Genomic DNA, 17,032 nt, shown 5'->3' with positions numbered 1-17,032 from the left:
AAATTAGAATATCATGCAACAGTTCATTTATTTCGCCTTGTAAAAGATGAAACTAATTACATGCAAAGCAAATAGTTGAAGCCATGATTTGTCATCATTGTGATGATTCTGGGGTAAAGCTCATGAAAATGAGAGAGAGGGGGGAGAGAGGGAGAGACAGAGAGAGAGAGAGGGGGAGAGAGGGAGGGAGAGAGAGAGACAGAGGGGGGGGGAGAGGGAGGGAGACAGAGAGAGAGCATTTAAATATGATCAGATTTGCCTAGGCCAGTGATGGCGAACCTTTTTTCCTTGAGTGCCGAAAGAGCATGCACGCATGCTATCATGGATGTGCGAGTGCCCACACCAATAATTCAATGCCTGGGGAGGATGAAAATAGCTTCCCTCACCCTCCAGAGTGCCTCTGGAGGCCAGAAACTGCCTGTTTCCCAACTTCTGGTGGGCCCAGTAGGCTCGTGTTTCACCCTCTCCAGGCTCCAAAGGCTTCCCTGAACTTGAGGGAGGGTAAAACTCCTTCCCCCATCCACCTGGAGGCTCTCTGGAAGCTAAAAATGCCCTCCCAGAGCCTCTGTGCAAGCCAAAAATCAGCTGGCCGGCACATACATGCACATTGGAGTTGAGCTAGTGCAACAGCTCGTGTGCCAGCAGATATGGCTCCACATGCCACCTGTGGCACCTGTGCCATAGGTTTGCCATCAATGGCCCAGGCAAAGCTTAAAGGTAGCCAACATGACCTGAAAAAGCTTCTTGGATGAGAAGTGAAATGTCTCCAAAGAAAAACCAGAAAGTCCAGTTACCTTTTGAAAAAGCACCTTTGGGACAGCCGACCCTTTTTTTTTTTTTTTTTGCTTTTGGTCCCCATGTGCTAGACAAGCTAAAATTTCATTTTTAAATTTATTTACTTAGTTTTTCATATTGCTCAACCTGCCATCAGACTACTGAGTATATTTATTTCATTCCCAACCAAATATTTGGTTTTATGCATGGGTAGGTCTACAATCCCCTTTATCATGGGGGTTGGGGGGTGGGGAGAGGTTTATAATAATGCAAAGTTGATGGCTCCCTGCCTAAAACGCCTCCTCTCCTCTCCACAACTTACTTCCTGGAGTAAAGACAAAGCTTAAAGGTAGAGGGAAAGTGAAGACTCTGAAAGCCATTTTTTTAAAAAAGAAGAAGCTTGTGGTAGGGTCTGATCTGAGGCGCAGAAGAGCATTCTCTCAGCATCATCCAAGTCAGGGGTCTCCAACCTTAGCAACTTTAAGACTTGTGGACTTCAATTCCCAGAGTTCCTCGGGCTGGAGCCTCCTGGTCCCAAGTGAATACATCCAGCACCAGAGAAGGAGAGCAGCCAAACCTCATTGGGAAGAAGTCAGTCTGCTGAAGGGTTTCTGCACAGCCAGATGTGTTTTCCCTTATCTGCCTGTCTGCCCAGCCACCCTTTTATCAAACCAATCTCTTTTCTTTCCTCCTTTTCTGCTGATCTGATCTTTCCTTGGACTCCGTTTGCCCAAGTTGGCTGAAGAACCTCCATTAAAAGAACAGCCTAACCATTTTAATAACAGCAAGAAAGCAAGCTGAAGCATCACATAGGGGAGGGAGAAAATGAAAATATAGTAACTATAAAAATAATGTAACCACCAGTGGTCTTAAACCTTCTTAAAGGAGAAGCTTTGGCACTATTATTTATTTATTTATTTATTTATTTATTTATTTATTTATTTATTTATTTAAATGCACAATACATATTGAAGAGGATAGACATGAAATATTATATATAAAGAAAAGATATAAAAGTAGAGGAGAAGATACATGAAAGGAAGAAAGATATATGATATTTGAAATAAGGAGAGACAATTGGACAGGGGACGAAAGGCAGGCTAGTGCACTTATGTACGCCCCTTACTGACCTCTTAGGATTACCTGGAGAGGTCAATCATGGAGAGTCTAAGGGAGAAATGTTGGGGGTTAGTGGTTGACACTACTGAGTCCGGTAATGAGTTCCACGCTTCGACAACTCGATTGCTAAAGTCATATTTTTTACAGTCAAGCTTGGAGCGATTAATATTAAGTTTGAATTTGTTGCGTGCTCTTGTGTTGTTGCGGTTGAAGCTGAAGTAGTCATTGACAGGCAGGACGTTGCAGCATATGATTTTGTGGGCAATACTTAGATCGTGTTTTAGACATCGTAGTTGTAAGCTTTCTAGACCTAGGATTGATAGTCTGCTTTCATAGGGCATTATGTTTCGAGTGGAGGAGTGAAGGGCTCTCTGCACGAGCCCCTGATTAAATGCAAAAGTAGAAAAAGCAGACACATACACATGAAAAGTCAAGAATAATGTCTTTATCCAAAGAAAAATAGAAGCAAAACACCCTTTTGGTAGTCAAAAGGCTCGCCTTCAAAGCAAACAGACTTGAATGCAGTAAAAAAACCACAAAAAAACCCCAAACTCAAAGCAATTAACAATTAGCTGTGAAGTCGTCACAGCTACTCTCCTTCAAACATTTTCCAACTCACACGTTTGACTATGGTTTAAGTTCAGAGTCCTGATACCAAAGCACAGAGTCCTTGGATAATCCGGAGAGTCAAGGCAAATCCACTATCACAAACAGATAATCTTCCACACTGAAAGGCCGGCACGCTGCCCATTTAACAGCAGCCCTAATTAGTTGAACCACACCCAACCACAGGTGAACTCTCTTATCTCTTGTAATGCCTACGTAGCTGCTCTTTTCTACTCATGGCCCTTCGCCTGCGTACGTCAATAAATGCTTCTTCATCAGAGTCCAGCGAAGATGAATTGCTTCCTAATGGGCTGTCTGCCATGACCCCCTCTGAGGGTCCCATTTCACAGTCACTCCCTGCTTCCGACGATACTTTGCTGTCCGAAGCCGTCGGCAGTAAAACAGGCCTTTGACACTGGGATGATTCACCCACGTCCATCCCCACAGTCCTTGGGGCAGAAGCTGGCCCAGAGCCAACCACAACACTTCCCTTCCCTTCCCTTTCTCCTCCTTCCTTTCAGTTCTTTCTGTCCTTGATGGTCCCCTTGCATACATTTCATTTCATTCATTTTATGACTACATTTACATTATGCATATTTGAACATTTGTAATCTTCATCGTAAACTGGCATGAAGGAAGACTTTCATTATAACTTCAAGAATCCCCACCCCTTTAAACACTCTCTAAAAATTACAATCCCTTACTAACCTAAGCATATTACATACCGGACAAAAAGAAATCATGGAACACAGTAAGACTAATTATATTTAAAGGTTTTGAATAGATTTATTAAATAACATATGGTATAGAGGGGCGGCATACAAATCCAATAAACAAACAAACAAACAAATAATAAATCTGCTCATTGGAATGTAAACCAAGAATGAAACATGAATAGAACTACTGTAATAATATGAATTGCTATGTAACAATGTATATATAACCTGTTTCCCCGATAGTAAGACACCCCCGATTGTAAGATGTATCGGGGGTTTCAGGGGGGTCGGCTAATATAAGCCGTACCCCGAAAGTAAGACATATGTCTTACTTTCGGGGAAACACGGGGGTATTGCCGCCTCCCTCTCATCTAGCTGCGCGCCGCCTCCTGCCCACGCCTGCGCCGTCCCACTCTCCATACGTCGCCGCGTCTGCCACCTCCCTCTGATCTTAATGAGCGCCGCCTCCTGCCCACTTCCGCGCCGCCCCCCCTCCATACGTCACCGCGTCTGCCGCCTCCGTCTGTTCAGGTTGTTAATAAATGTTAATTTTATGGTTAAAACAAAAAATTCGACAATTTTTTTCCAATATAAGACATACCCCGAAAGTAAGACATAGTGGGGCTTTTGGGGATAAAAAGAAAGTAAGACACTGTCTTACTTTCGGGGAAACACGGTATTAGGGAATATAATGGACTTCTGTAATTTTCTGTAATTTTTACCTTCAAACTCATTATACTTGTATTCTCCTTTCCCCTCCTCCCTCCTCCCTTTGATTTTGTACTCCCCCCTTCCCCTTCCTTTTTCAATAAATTAATAAATTATATATTTTTTAAAAAAGAATCACCAAGTTTTTTAAAAATGAAGTAGTTTTTTGGCACTCATACAATTTACTTCATCAGTATCTCCTTAGGCTAAGGAAGGATTGCATTGTGATAAGGATTTTTTCCTCTCTTAGTCTAAAATCTCTACATTCTAACAATATGTATAATATTGAGCTAAAATATCAATCAATGCGGAAGAAATTGTGTTGAGAAGCAACCTGTCAAATGGGCTACAAACGTTCACCTTCTCCTTTTACATTCTTCTAAGCAGCCACATGGACACCAGGGAGTAAGACTGGTTGCGTGCCCATGTCAGGCATGTGTCAAATTGGGGAGTTGGGGCCAGGAGTTTAGAACACAAATATCAGTTGGGAGCAAGAGAGAGAGAGAGAGAAAACAAGAAAACATTTCAGAGATATGGCCTAGTACCCTCCAGGTAGTTGCTAGGCTAGACATATCAATGCAGCCGAGGGACTTTGAGTTGGCGAAACATGGAAACATAGAAGACTGACGGCAGAAAAAGACCTCATGGTCCATCTAGTCTGCCCTAATACTATTTTTTGTATTTTATCTTAGGATGGATATATGTTTACCCCAGGCATGTTTAAATTCAGTTACTGTGGATTTACCAATCACTTCCGCTGGACGTTTGCTCCAAGCATCTACTACTCTTTCAGTAAAATAATATTTTCTCATGTTGCTTTTGATCTTTCCCCCAACTAACTTCAGATTGTGTCCCCTTGTTCTTGTGTTCACTTTCCTATTAAAAACACTTCCCTCCTGAACCTTATTTAACCCTTTGACATATTAAAATGTTTCGATCATGTCCCCCCTTTCCCTTCTGTCCTCCAGACTATACAGATTGAGTTCATTAAGTCTTTCCTGATACGTTTTATGCTTAAGACCTTCCACCATTCTTATAGCCCGTCTTTGGACCCGTTCAATTTTGTCAATATCTTTTTGTAGGTGAGGTCTCTAGAACTGAACACAGTATTCCAAATGTGGTCTCACCAGTGCTCTATATAGCGCTCTATATAGCGGGACCCTCTTCCTGCTTGTTATACCTCTAGTTATGCAGCCAAGCATCCTACTTGCTTTTCCTACCACCCGACCACACTGCTCACCCATTTTGAGACTGTCAGAAATCACTACCCCATAATCCTTCTCTTCTGAAGTTTTTGCTTACATGTGTGAGTGAATGTTGAGCAAAGAAAAATGAAGCTTCTCCCCGCCACTTCTGATTGTGTGACTTCGTGCTGCTGCAGATGGCTTGAGGGAGATGGGCCGTTTAGAAATATGAAATATGAATAAATACATAAATTTTACTAAGCCACATTCAGGGAGCAACAGGACATCAGCTTTCAAGAAAGCACTGCAAGGCAGGGATGAGAGAAATTATAAATGGTCCCTGGGTTACAATAGTTCATTTAATGACTATTTAAAGTTATGACTATTTTCCAGACTTACGGCAGTTGCAGGGTCTGCATGGTCACATGATCAAAAGTAAAAACCCTAGGCAACTGCCTCATATTTATGACCGTTGCGGTGCCTTGGAGTCACATGATCCCCTTTTGCGATCTTCTGACAAGCAAAATCAATGGGGAAGTCATTCAGTTAACAACCATGTTATTAACTTAACAACTGAAGTGATTCCCTTAGCAACTGTGGCGAGAAAAGTCGTAAAATGGGACAAAACTCACTTAGCAGCTGTCTTGCTTAGCAACAGAAACGTTGGGCTCAATTGTGGTAGTACGTCAAGGACTCCCTGCCATGTGGTTTGGTGCAAAAATATATTCTTAAAATAATATACCAATAGATGCATTTGGGGATGCATAAATTTGGATGGATGTTGTGGTTAGCTCTGGCCCAGCTCCTGCCTCAAGGAATGTGCAGGTGGATGTGGGGGAGACATCCACATGCCGCAGGCCTGTTTTGCTCCCGATGGAATCTGTCGAGGAAGCCTCCTCTGACCAAGGCAGCATGAGTGACATGGAAGAGGGGAGTTTGGCAGACAGCCCAGGAGGAGATCAACCATCTGTATCATCTTTGGATTCTGAACAAGAATTAATGACACATCCACGCATGCATAGAGTGATGCTTAGGAGACAACAACTGAAGGATTATTACAATAGAAAATGAGGCCACCTGTGGTTGGGTGGGGCTCCAGTAATTAGGGCTGCTGCTATAAATAGCAGCGTGTGGGTTTGGCCGTTGTGAAAGAGTATCTGATCGCAGTTCTTCAGGAATCCTGTGTTGCTGTTTTCTGGACTTTGTTGATTTTTCATGCCTTTGAAACCAAAGCAGAGCAACGTGTGTGTGTGTGTGGTGTGTGTCTCACTTCGTTGGAAGAAGAAGGGGTGTGAAGTTTCTTCACAGCTGCTAGCTAAGTACTTAATGACTGGTTAAATAAGGTCCAGGAGGGAAGTGTTTTTAATAGGAAAGTGAACACAAGAACAAGGGGACACAATCTGAAGTTAGTTGGGGGAAAGATCAAAAGCAACATGAGAAAATATTATTTTACTGAAAGAGTAGTAGATCCTTGGAACAAACTTCCAGCAGATGTGGTAGATAAATCCACAGTAACTGAATTTAAACATGCCTGGGATAAACATATATCCATCCTAAGATAAAATACAGAAAATAGTATAAGGGCAGACTAGATGGACCATGAGGTCTTTTTCTGCCGTCAGACTTCTATGTTTCTATGTTTCTATGCTTAAGGGAAATTGTACAGACTACCCGGTTGTTTTGGGAAGAGTGCTCTTTGCAATACAAAAGGAGTGCTTAGTTTATTTTGACTTTTGTGATAAAGAACATTGTTTTGAATTTTCAAATGTGTGCGTGTCTGCAATTTGTACCCTTGAATTTTTGGGAGGTTCCTACCAGAGAGCCCGGCAGAACAGATGGATGGATGGATGGATGGATTGGTGGATGGATATTCTACAGAAAATGCACATTGTAATGAAAATATTGCACACAACAGAATTAGATAAAATGACAATGGAGCTAAACGATCAGGAAAATTCAAAATATTATGAAATATGGAGAGATTTTTATAAATGGCTAGAAAAAAGAGGGGAAAGGAAGCTGTATAAAAGATCTATAAATGTATTTAAAAGATGTAAAAATAATAGATTTGTAAACTTAAGATATTGTAACAATTAAACATAAGGGTAGGAGACTAGTAAAATAAGAGTTATTAAGATAAGTGATTTGAAAATAGGTTATACATATGATTGAATAGCAATTGTTGGTAGTAATTGCACCGCAGAATAACTGAAAAGTAAAGACTAAGCTGTCAAAGAGACAGCAGGGGAGGAGGGGGTTATGTATAGCTTGTCAGTGTTTTACAACCTTGGCAACTTGAAGGTATTTGGACTTCAACTCCCAGAATTCCTCAGCCAGCAAATGCTGGCTGGGGAATTCTGGGAGTTGAAGTCCAGATATCTTCAAGTTGCCCAGGTTGGGAAATACTGGCTTATGTTATGTTCATGTTTTCTTTTGCCTTTTCTGGTTTTTCCTTCTTCTTTTTTCTTTCCTTTCTTGCGTTTGCCTGTCCAATTGCCTCTCCTTCTCTCATTTATCTTTTCTTCCTTTCAAATTTGTTCACCTATACTTTTATATCTTTTCTTCTATTCGTTTCTCTACTTATATTACTACATATCTATTCTCTTCAATGTGTATTATGTATTGGACTAACTAACTAACTAAATAAATAAATAAATAAATAAATAAATAAATAAATAAATAAATAAATGTAGACAAAACAATGATCAAATGTAATGATGCAATGATTGAGAAAATGTCTGTTTTTAAATGCATATAAACCAAATAAAAATTATTTTAAAAAGAAAAAAAAATATTGCACACAAAAGCATTCTAACTGAGAGAAACCACTAATAAAAGCTGTCCAAATTCTTCTAGATTTCAGGCAGGAAGAAACAGGCATGGGCAGCTCAGACATAGGCAACTTCAAAGAGAATTTCTGAGAAAAAAACAAAATTAATGGGTGCTTCTTTCTCTATGTGAAGTCTCTCTGAACAAAGTCAGGCTCTTTTGGAGCAGAGCTAAGCAGTGAAACAAAAGAAGCCTGAAGTGTAGAGGCTCTAGCAGTGGAGAAAATGTCTTGCCTCATCAGGGCTTTTATGCTATAAAATCACATTCCATTTATGGCACCAGGTTCACAAGATCTCTCAAGGAAAGTGTTATTCTTCCGCAGACACTCTTTTATTTCTGGAGCATTCAAAGGACATGGGTTTCTTGGAAAATGCAGTGTTTTTCTCAGTTGCAGCCTGTTCCCTGGATGTCCAAGGAATATTACGTGGATATTCACGTAATACTGCCTTCAGTTTTACAACTGCATGCATCGCATAGGTTTCTCACGAAACTCCTTCCACATCCTATTGCTCAGTAATTATTTTTACTTTATTTCTATGGAGTCTGCACTGGGAGAATTAGCGGAGCTCTCTCTGTGCGTGAGAGTGATAGTACGCGTGCATGGTTTTAGTGATGAACTGCAAAATACTTTCCTATTCTTCCATCTGCTGCTGCAGATGGAATAACTTTACACTTTTGGCATTGCAGAGTTATTTAAGGACATCGTGTGTAAAGAGTTAGGATGCAAGACACTGGGGGCACTTCCATACTGGTGTTTTGACCCCCAAATCCTTCAAAAGCTATCTATCTCTTTGTCTGTCTGTCTGTCTATGTATGCATCCATCTATCTATCTATGTATTTATTGGATTAGTATGCTGCCCCTCTCCGAGGACTCGGGGCGGTTCACAACATATCAAACTCATTCGAGACAATGATGAATCCGCAAACAGACGGGAAGTTGAACAACTATGCTTGTGGTGTGACCAGAACAATCTAGAACTGAACACACTCAAAACCGTAGAAATGGTGGTAGACTTTAGGAGAAACCCACCTCTCACAATACTAGACAACACAGTATCAACAGTAGAGACCTTCAAATTTCTAGGTTCTGTCATATCTCAAGACCTAAAATGGTCACCTAACATCAAAAACATCATCAAAAAAGCACAACAAAGAATGTTCTTTCTGCGCCAGCTCAGGAAGCTCAAACTCCCCAAGGAGCTGCTGATACAGTTCTACAGAGGAATCATTGAGTCTGTCATCTGCACCTCTATAACTGTCTGGTTGGTGCTGAAACGCAACAGGACCGACACAGACTTCAGAGGACAATCAGAATGCAGAAAAAGCAATTGCTGCCAACCTGCCTTCCATTGAGGACCTGTATACTGCACGAGTCAAAAAGAGGGCGGGGAAAATATTTACTGACCCCTCATATCCTGGACACAAACTGTTTCAACTCCTACCCTCAAAACGTCGCTACAAAGCACTGCACACCAAGACAACTGGACACAAGAACAGTTTTTTTCCGAACGCCATCACTCTACTAAACAAATAATTCCCTCAACACTGTCAGACTTTCTACTAAATCTGAACTTCTATTCTACTAGTTTTTCTCATCATTCCTATCACCCATTTCCTTGACTGTATGACTGTAACTTGTTGCTTATATCCTAAGATTTTTATTAATATTGCTTCTTCATTGCTTATTTGACCCCTATGACAATCATTAAGTGTTGTACCACATGATTCTTGACAAATGTATATTTTATTTTAGGTACGCTGAGAGCATACAAATCTAAATAATAAATAAATAAATAAATAAATAAATAAATAAATAAGACAAATTCCTTGTGTGTCCAATCACACTTGGCCAATAAAATTCTATTCCATTCTATTCTAAAACAATAAACAATATACGTATCTAAAAAATCCAATTAATATAGCTAAAAAACTTTTAAAACTCTAATAACATTTAAAATCATTCATTCCCACTTACACAGCAAGACATACTACATTCGTCGGCCAGGGAGCTAAGGTCTAATGGCCCCAAGCCTGGCAGCATGGATAGGTCTTTAAACTTTTACGGAAGGCGAGGAGGGTGGGGGCAGTGCAAATTTCTGGGGGGAGCTGATTCCAGAGGTCCGGGGCCCCCACAGGAAAGGCTCTTCCCCTAGATCCCTCCAGACGACATTGTCTAGTTGATGGGACCTGGAGAAGGCCGACTCTGTGGGACCTAACCGGTTGCTGGGATTCATGTGGCAGAAGGCGGTCCCAGAGGTAATCTGGTCCGATGCCATGTAGGGCTTTATAGGTCATTTGAACTATTGAAATTTGAAAGAGACTGCATTCATTTTCCCTGCCACCAACCTCTGAGGCAGCGGTCCCCAAACCCCAGTCTATGGACTGTCACCAGACCATGCCTGGCCAGAAACCGGGCCACACAAACAAGCGAAACCCCATCCACGCGGGTATGCATTCTCTGGTCCAGGGAAAAAACTATCCGTGGAACCAATCCCTGGCATCCAAAAGATTGGGAACCACTGCTGTAAGAAATAAGAATGGGCTAGAATGGTCACTTTTCCTCAGGTAAAAATTAAATCAATCTATATTTTTTATTAATGTTGACCTGTGATCTCAAAAATATTTGCAGGTGTAATTAGGGCTGCCATGACTTAGAATTTTAATTCCACTCCATTATAAATATAAATCGAGGGCTACTTATGTACATACTCTGTGTGTCCAGTTGTACATCCTGCAACCCTTCAAAACCAGTATTGAAACACTACATTTTATAAAATAGCAAAACGTAACCACAAGGTGTGGTACTACTGTGGCGCAGTGGTTAGAGTGCAGCACTGCAGGCTACTTCAGCTAACTGCTAGCTGTAGTTCAGCAGTTCAAATCTCACCACCGGCTCAAGGCTGACTCAGCCTTCCATCTTCCCGAGGTGGGTAAAATGAGGACCCAGACGGTTGGGGGCAATATGCTGATTCTGTAAACTGCTTAGAGAGGGCTGTAAATGCATTGTGAAGCGGTATATGCAGAAAAAACAATTGCTGCCAACCTGCCTTCCACTGAGGGCCTGTATACTGCACGAGTCAAAAAGAGGGCGGGGAAAATATTTACTGACCCCTCGCATCCTGGACACAAACTGTTTCAACTCCTACCCTCAAAATGTCGCTACAGAGCACTGCACACCAAGACAACTAGACACAAGAACAGTTTTTTCCCGAATGCCATCACTCTGCTAAACAAATAATTCCCTCAACACTGTCAGACTTTTTACTAAATCTGAACTTCTATTCTACTAGTTTTTCTCATCATTCCTATCATCCTTTCCCTCCCACTTAGGACTGTATGACTGTAACTTGTTGCTTGCATCCTAAGATTTTTATTAATATTGATTGTTTCTTCATTGCTTATTTGACCCCTATGACAATCATTAAGTGTCTTGACAAATGTATCTTTTTCTTTTATGTACGCTGAGAGCATATGCACCAAGGACAAATTCCTTGTGTGTCCAATCACACCTGGCCAATAAAATTCTATTCTATTCTATTCTATTCTATTCTATTCTATAAGTCTAAATGCTATTGCTAATGCTATTATAGTAGTTATCAGTTTGGCTGTCTTTTTTAAAAAATTGGGCCAGTTAATGAAGGTCATGGGGATCAATGGCTGTTAGGTTTTATGGCATGGGACGAAAGTTGTCTCTGATGATGGACTTTCTTGTTCCATTGGTTGCAACTCTCAGGACAGACTGCTGAACTAGATGGACCAAGGGTTCAATCCAGCAGAGGATGCTTATGTGCTTGCAGAATGTTCTTATAAGGTTCCAAGACATATATAGAGCAGCTGGCCCTGTGGTGCAGCCAGAACAATCTGGAGCTGAACATATGTAAACCTGTATAGAGATGAGAGTGGATTTTAAGAGGCGCGCTCCTATTCTACCATGTCTTATTATATTTGACAGCACAGGAGCAGTAGTAGAATTTTTTCAAGTTTTGGGGGTTCTATAATCTGCCAGGATTTGAAATGGACACCTAACATTAGAACCATCATTAAAATGGCACAACAAAAGAATGTCCTTCCTGCATCAACCTAAGTTCAGAATGGCCCAGGAGACGTTGATACTCTTCTACTGAGGAATTATGAATCTGTCATTTGTACTTCTATAACTGCCTGGTTTGGTACAGCAACTAAACAGGACAGGTACAGACTCCAATGGATATTTAGGACTGCAGAAAAAAAAATTGCTACCAGCCTGTCTTCCATAGAAGACCTATATATGGCGAGGGTCAGAAGGAGAGGTGAGAGAATACTGTAACTATATATTCCTCACATCTTAAACTGTTTCATCTCCTCCCCTCAGGATGCCTCTACAGGGCATTATATACCAAAAAAGCTAGACACAGAGACCGTTTTTCCCATCATGCCATTATTCTGCTGAACACTTAATTCTCACAGTACTGTCTTATGTCTAAATATATTCATCCATGTTACATGGCTGTACTATTATACTACAGTTATTATACTACAGTATTATGCTGCTGCACCAAGACAAATTTCTTGTGTGTCAAAACACACTTGGCCAATAAAGCCTATCCTATCCTAATTATTATACTGTTACTTTGCGTACATTGAGAGCTTCTACACCAGAGACAAATTCCTTATGTATCTAATCATACTTAATAAAGCTGTTCTGTTCTATTCTATTCTATTCTATCCTATTCCATTCTATTCTATCCTATATTCTGTTCTGTTCTGTTCTATCCTATCCTATCCTATTCTATTCTATTCCATTCTATCCCATCCTATCCTATTCCATTCTATTCTATTCTATTCTATCCTATATTCTGTTCTGTTCTATTCTATTCTCTTCCATTCCAGTCCAGTCCAGTCCATCCAGTCCAGTCCAATCCAGTCTACTCTACTCTACTCTTTCATTTCTTCAGGAACACAGAAATTGTTTTCATAGTGAAGAAATTCAAATTTTCTATTATGGCAAAAGCCTCCTTCCTTGTAATCAGCTCTTTATTATCAATTGGTTAAAGATGGCCATTATACTGCACACTTAACTACACGTTTACATTTTATAACTAGAGATATTTCTCTTAAAAACAGAGCACTGCAGTTTTTGCTATGTATTTTGATCTGGATCATATCTATTATTACTTCTCTGTATAAGGTTTCGTTGTAAATATCATACTTGATTTCACTCTTATTATTTAATTTTTAATTACTATTAATGCATTATCTGCTTTGATTTTAATAACCAACTTGGATTTTAACTACAACCAGCCAAATTATGATGACAACATTCAGTTGGGAACAATTTGGCCTTCCCAAGTTGCAATATTTCTCCTTCACAAAAACCTTTCTTTGGGGGCATAATGAAAATTCAGAGGCTATAACATAGGAAAAATACCACAAAATAGCATTGGGTTGTCCTAGTCTTCCCATCTGCTCTGATCAATGCAACCGATGCGTCTTATGGCTGGAGGTAAAAGAAGGATGCTCTGCTACCTTTGGAAAATATCCATTCAAGGAAAATTGTGCTAGAGGTAGACTGTGGTTTAAAAATGTTCCTGATCTCCAGGTTATATATACTGCTCAAAATAAATTAAGGGAACACTTAAACAACACAATATAACTCCAAGTAAATCAAACTTCTGTGAAATCAAACTGTTCACTTAGGAAGCAACACTGATTGACAATCAATTTCACATGCTGCTGTGCCCATTCAACTTTGTACAGAACGAAGTATTCAATGAGAATATTTCATTCATTCGGATCTAGGATGTGTTATTTGAGTGTTCCCTTTATTTTTTTGAGTAGTATACTTGGATACACACAACAGCTGACTTTTCCCTTCTGTGTTGTTAGGGGTGGGTTCTGGATCGTTTCGCTGCTGGCTCGCTCAGGGTTGCATCGGGCATGCACATGTGCTTTGGGCATGGACTCCATGGCAGCAATCAAAACATAGCTTCTGCGATTGAGAAAAATCACGGACTGTGCAGAGATGAATAAATTGACTTTGAAACGTAGAGATAATCAAGATTCTGATTATTATAAAATTTAGGGGAAGTTTTATTATTGGATAGAAAGTTAAAAGATATTTATGTTTTTAATAATTAGTTTTTTTCAGAGGAACTGAAACAAGAGAATTGAGAGTTAAATATTAGTATCCTGATGGCGAAGATGGTGGTAGCACTGTATAATGATATAACACAAAACTTAGTTACTAATATTAACTTAAACATATAGAGCATTTTTTTAGATTATGTGTGGTACTAGGAGAAGGTTCTTTTAATCACTCACACACATACACATATATACACACTGCTCAAAAAAATAAAGGGAACACTTAAACAACACAACATAACTCCAAGTAAATCAAACTTCTGTGAAATCAAACTGTCCACTTAGGAAGCAACACTGATTGACAATCAATTTCACATGCTGTTATGCACATTCAACTTTGTACAGTATTTAATGTGTTATGTGTTCCCTTTATTTTTTTGAGCAGTATGTATGTATGTATACATATATAATCTCTATTAGCTATAAAATAAGATGATATTGGATTAACTAGTTTAATGGAGATAGGAAAGTTAAAATGAAGGTTCGAATAAATGAGATTTGGTTAATGTTTATTATTAATATTTATTAGATTTGTATGCCGCCCCTCTCCGTAGACTCGGGGCGGCTCACAACAGTTTATATTGATGTAATGTTTTATTGTAAGGGGGAGAAAAGATTTTCTTTTTTAGAGGTTTAACAATGTACAATGTTGTGTAAGGTTATTGAATTTTTAGATGAGGAAAGAGATATAAGAGCCTCTTTTGTATGATTAATAAGAAAAGGAAATATTTTTTTTTAAATATGTTTGATTATAAGCATTATTGCAGTGCTTGTATTTATGCATTGTTTGTATTCTATGGTGGAGAAAAATTAAAAAATTATCCCCACCCAAAAAAAAGTAGCTTTTGTGCATGCACAGAAACAACATCCAAGATGGCGGCACCAACGGAACAATACTGACAGAACCGGCTTCATGATGTCGTTGACGGTTTACTAACGGTTCTAAAGAACTGGTAGGAAACTACCTCTCTGTGTTATCATGCATTCTATAGCTCAGTGTTTCCCAACCTTGGCCACTTGAAGATATCTGGCTGGCTGGGGAATTCTGGGAGTTGAAGTCCAGATATCTTGAAGTGGCCAAGGTTGGGAAACACTGCTATAGCTGACTCTCAGATGGTTCAGCTTCTTTGCTGGTAACTATCCCTCCCTCCCGTTCTCCAGCGATCCAGCTGACTTGATTCTATAGCTGGAGCCTGCAGAGGACCAGTCTGGAGCTGATCCTGGACATGCTGGGACTCCATCTGGCTCTCCTCTAAAGTGCCCCTCTGGAGCTTCCACTGCTGATGTCTGTACTAATTGCCCTCTGCCCGTCTTTTCAGAATGCAAAGGGATAACAGATTTGTTTTAAAAGGGTGTGTGTGTTCAAGTATCCTCAAAGGAGAAATATTACAGAGATATCGTGGGAGTCCAAAGCTAAAGGAGAAGATTTTTTCCCCCTGCTTCCAGAGCTCTTTTTGCAACAGTTTAGGAAGGAGGCAATGGAAATGGGACCAGTATTTGGACCGCTATGACCTAACCATGCCATGTAAGGATAGTGGGATTATGAGGGTGTTTGCCTTGAATAACAAGATGTTTTGTGCTGGGTTGGATTCTCAGGAACTGCCTGCCTCTTTTCCTCTAAGACTAACTAAGAATTAGACATTTAATTTAGCTTGTTGGTTTTTTTTAAAAAAAGAAGATTGGATTTTTGTACATGAAACAATATAGATGAGGTTTGAAGCAGGCATCAAGGATGGTCTTCTCTATTGCTATCTTTCTCCTGCCAATCAACTTGGTTACAACTTCAGGTCAGGATCAAAGAGTAATTACTTGGCTTCAAGGGATAAATAAGAGATATACAAGTGTTGTGGAATCCCATACAAAAAATATCAATGTATAGGACATTAATATACCATCTTAATTTCCCCCCCCCTTCATTTCCTGTTGCTTCCATGCACCAGTCCTATATCTGCCAGACTGCCAGATATAATTTTGCTACTTGTCATGTGATTTGGTTGGCAAGTCAATAGTTTACAGGCAAATTATCCAGAACACCCTTTAAAAAAAAAATCTTAAAGGAGGGGGCTCAAATGATGGAAGGTTCATAGCAATTACTGGAAGCAGCAGCATCTATCTGACTTTGATTGATCCCACAAAAACTAAGTATAAGCAAGATCACTCCATGGATCAGAGATCACAAGGAGATCACAGGGCTGTAGGCTAACTTGAGAAGTTTGGGAGGATCTTTTGGAAGGAGGGAATGGCAGATAGCATTAATATTGTTGCCCAATAAATTCTCCATTAAAATGACTCTTCATAGGGCATCTCAGTGAAAAGAACAGAAGCCCTGGGTTATAGAGCAGATGGAAGGTATTAGTGGAAGTCGAAGAGATGAAGGCTTGGGCCAAAAGAAATGACTTCAGATGCTTAGGAATGAGTAGCTGGAGCAAAAAAAAAAAGATAGAAGTGGGGAGAGGAGTTGGAGAAAGATAAGGAATTCTGGGAGTTGAAATTGACAGTTGCCGAGATTGGAGATCCTTGCTTTAGAGTATCGTGCGTGAAACATCTCAACCTGCTCCTTGTTAGGAGGATTTACTTCTGGAAACCATTCCCCCACAATGGCACATTCCAGAAGGATACTGTAATGAAATGTATGCATGATCTTGAGGGAGGAAGGAAGGAGATGCTGCCCAGGAAGTTATCAAACAAAACGAAGGAGTCTTCGCTTGGTGGCTTAACAGTCAAAGAAATGTAAGGCAGACCCGCCCTAATTAATCATAATTAATCATAAACATATGACAAACAGTTGCAGGAACTGGGCATGGCTAGTTTAATGAAAAGAAGGACCAAGGAGGAGATGATAGCAGTGTTCCAATATCTCAGGGGTTGCCACAAAGAAGAGGGAGTCAGGCTATTCTCCAAAGCACCTGAGAGTAGAACAAGAAGCAATGGGTGGAAACTAATCAAGGAGAGAAGTAACTGAGAACTAAGGA

General features: G+C 40.0%; 1 protein-coding gene across 1 annotated transcript in view; it reads right to left on the bottom strand.

The window, feature by feature from the left end:
* The window catches only part of PORCN (porcupine O-acyltransferase), a 298,654-nt gene extending 285,250 nt beyond the window's left edge, over positions 1-13,404 (bottom strand). Inside the window, exon 1 of the mRNA XM_070741230.1 lies at positions 13,399-13,404. The gene's annotated coding sequence lies outside the window, so the exon portion shown is untranslated. The remainder of the gene's footprint in view (positions 1-13,398) is intronic.
* Between the last annotated feature and the right edge of the window lie 3,628 nt (positions 13,405-17,032).

Source organism: Erythrolamprus reginae, chromosome 2 (assembly GCF_031021105.1).
Source record: "Erythrolamprus reginae isolate rEryReg1 chromosome 2, rEryReg1.hap1, whole genome shotgun sequence".
Taxonomy (NCBI): Eukaryota; Metazoa; Chordata; class Lepidosauria; order Squamata; family Dipsadidae; genus Erythrolamprus; species Erythrolamprus reginae.
The sequence above is the reverse complement of the archived record's forward strand: the minus strand, read 5'-3'. Positions and strand labels throughout refer to the sequence as shown.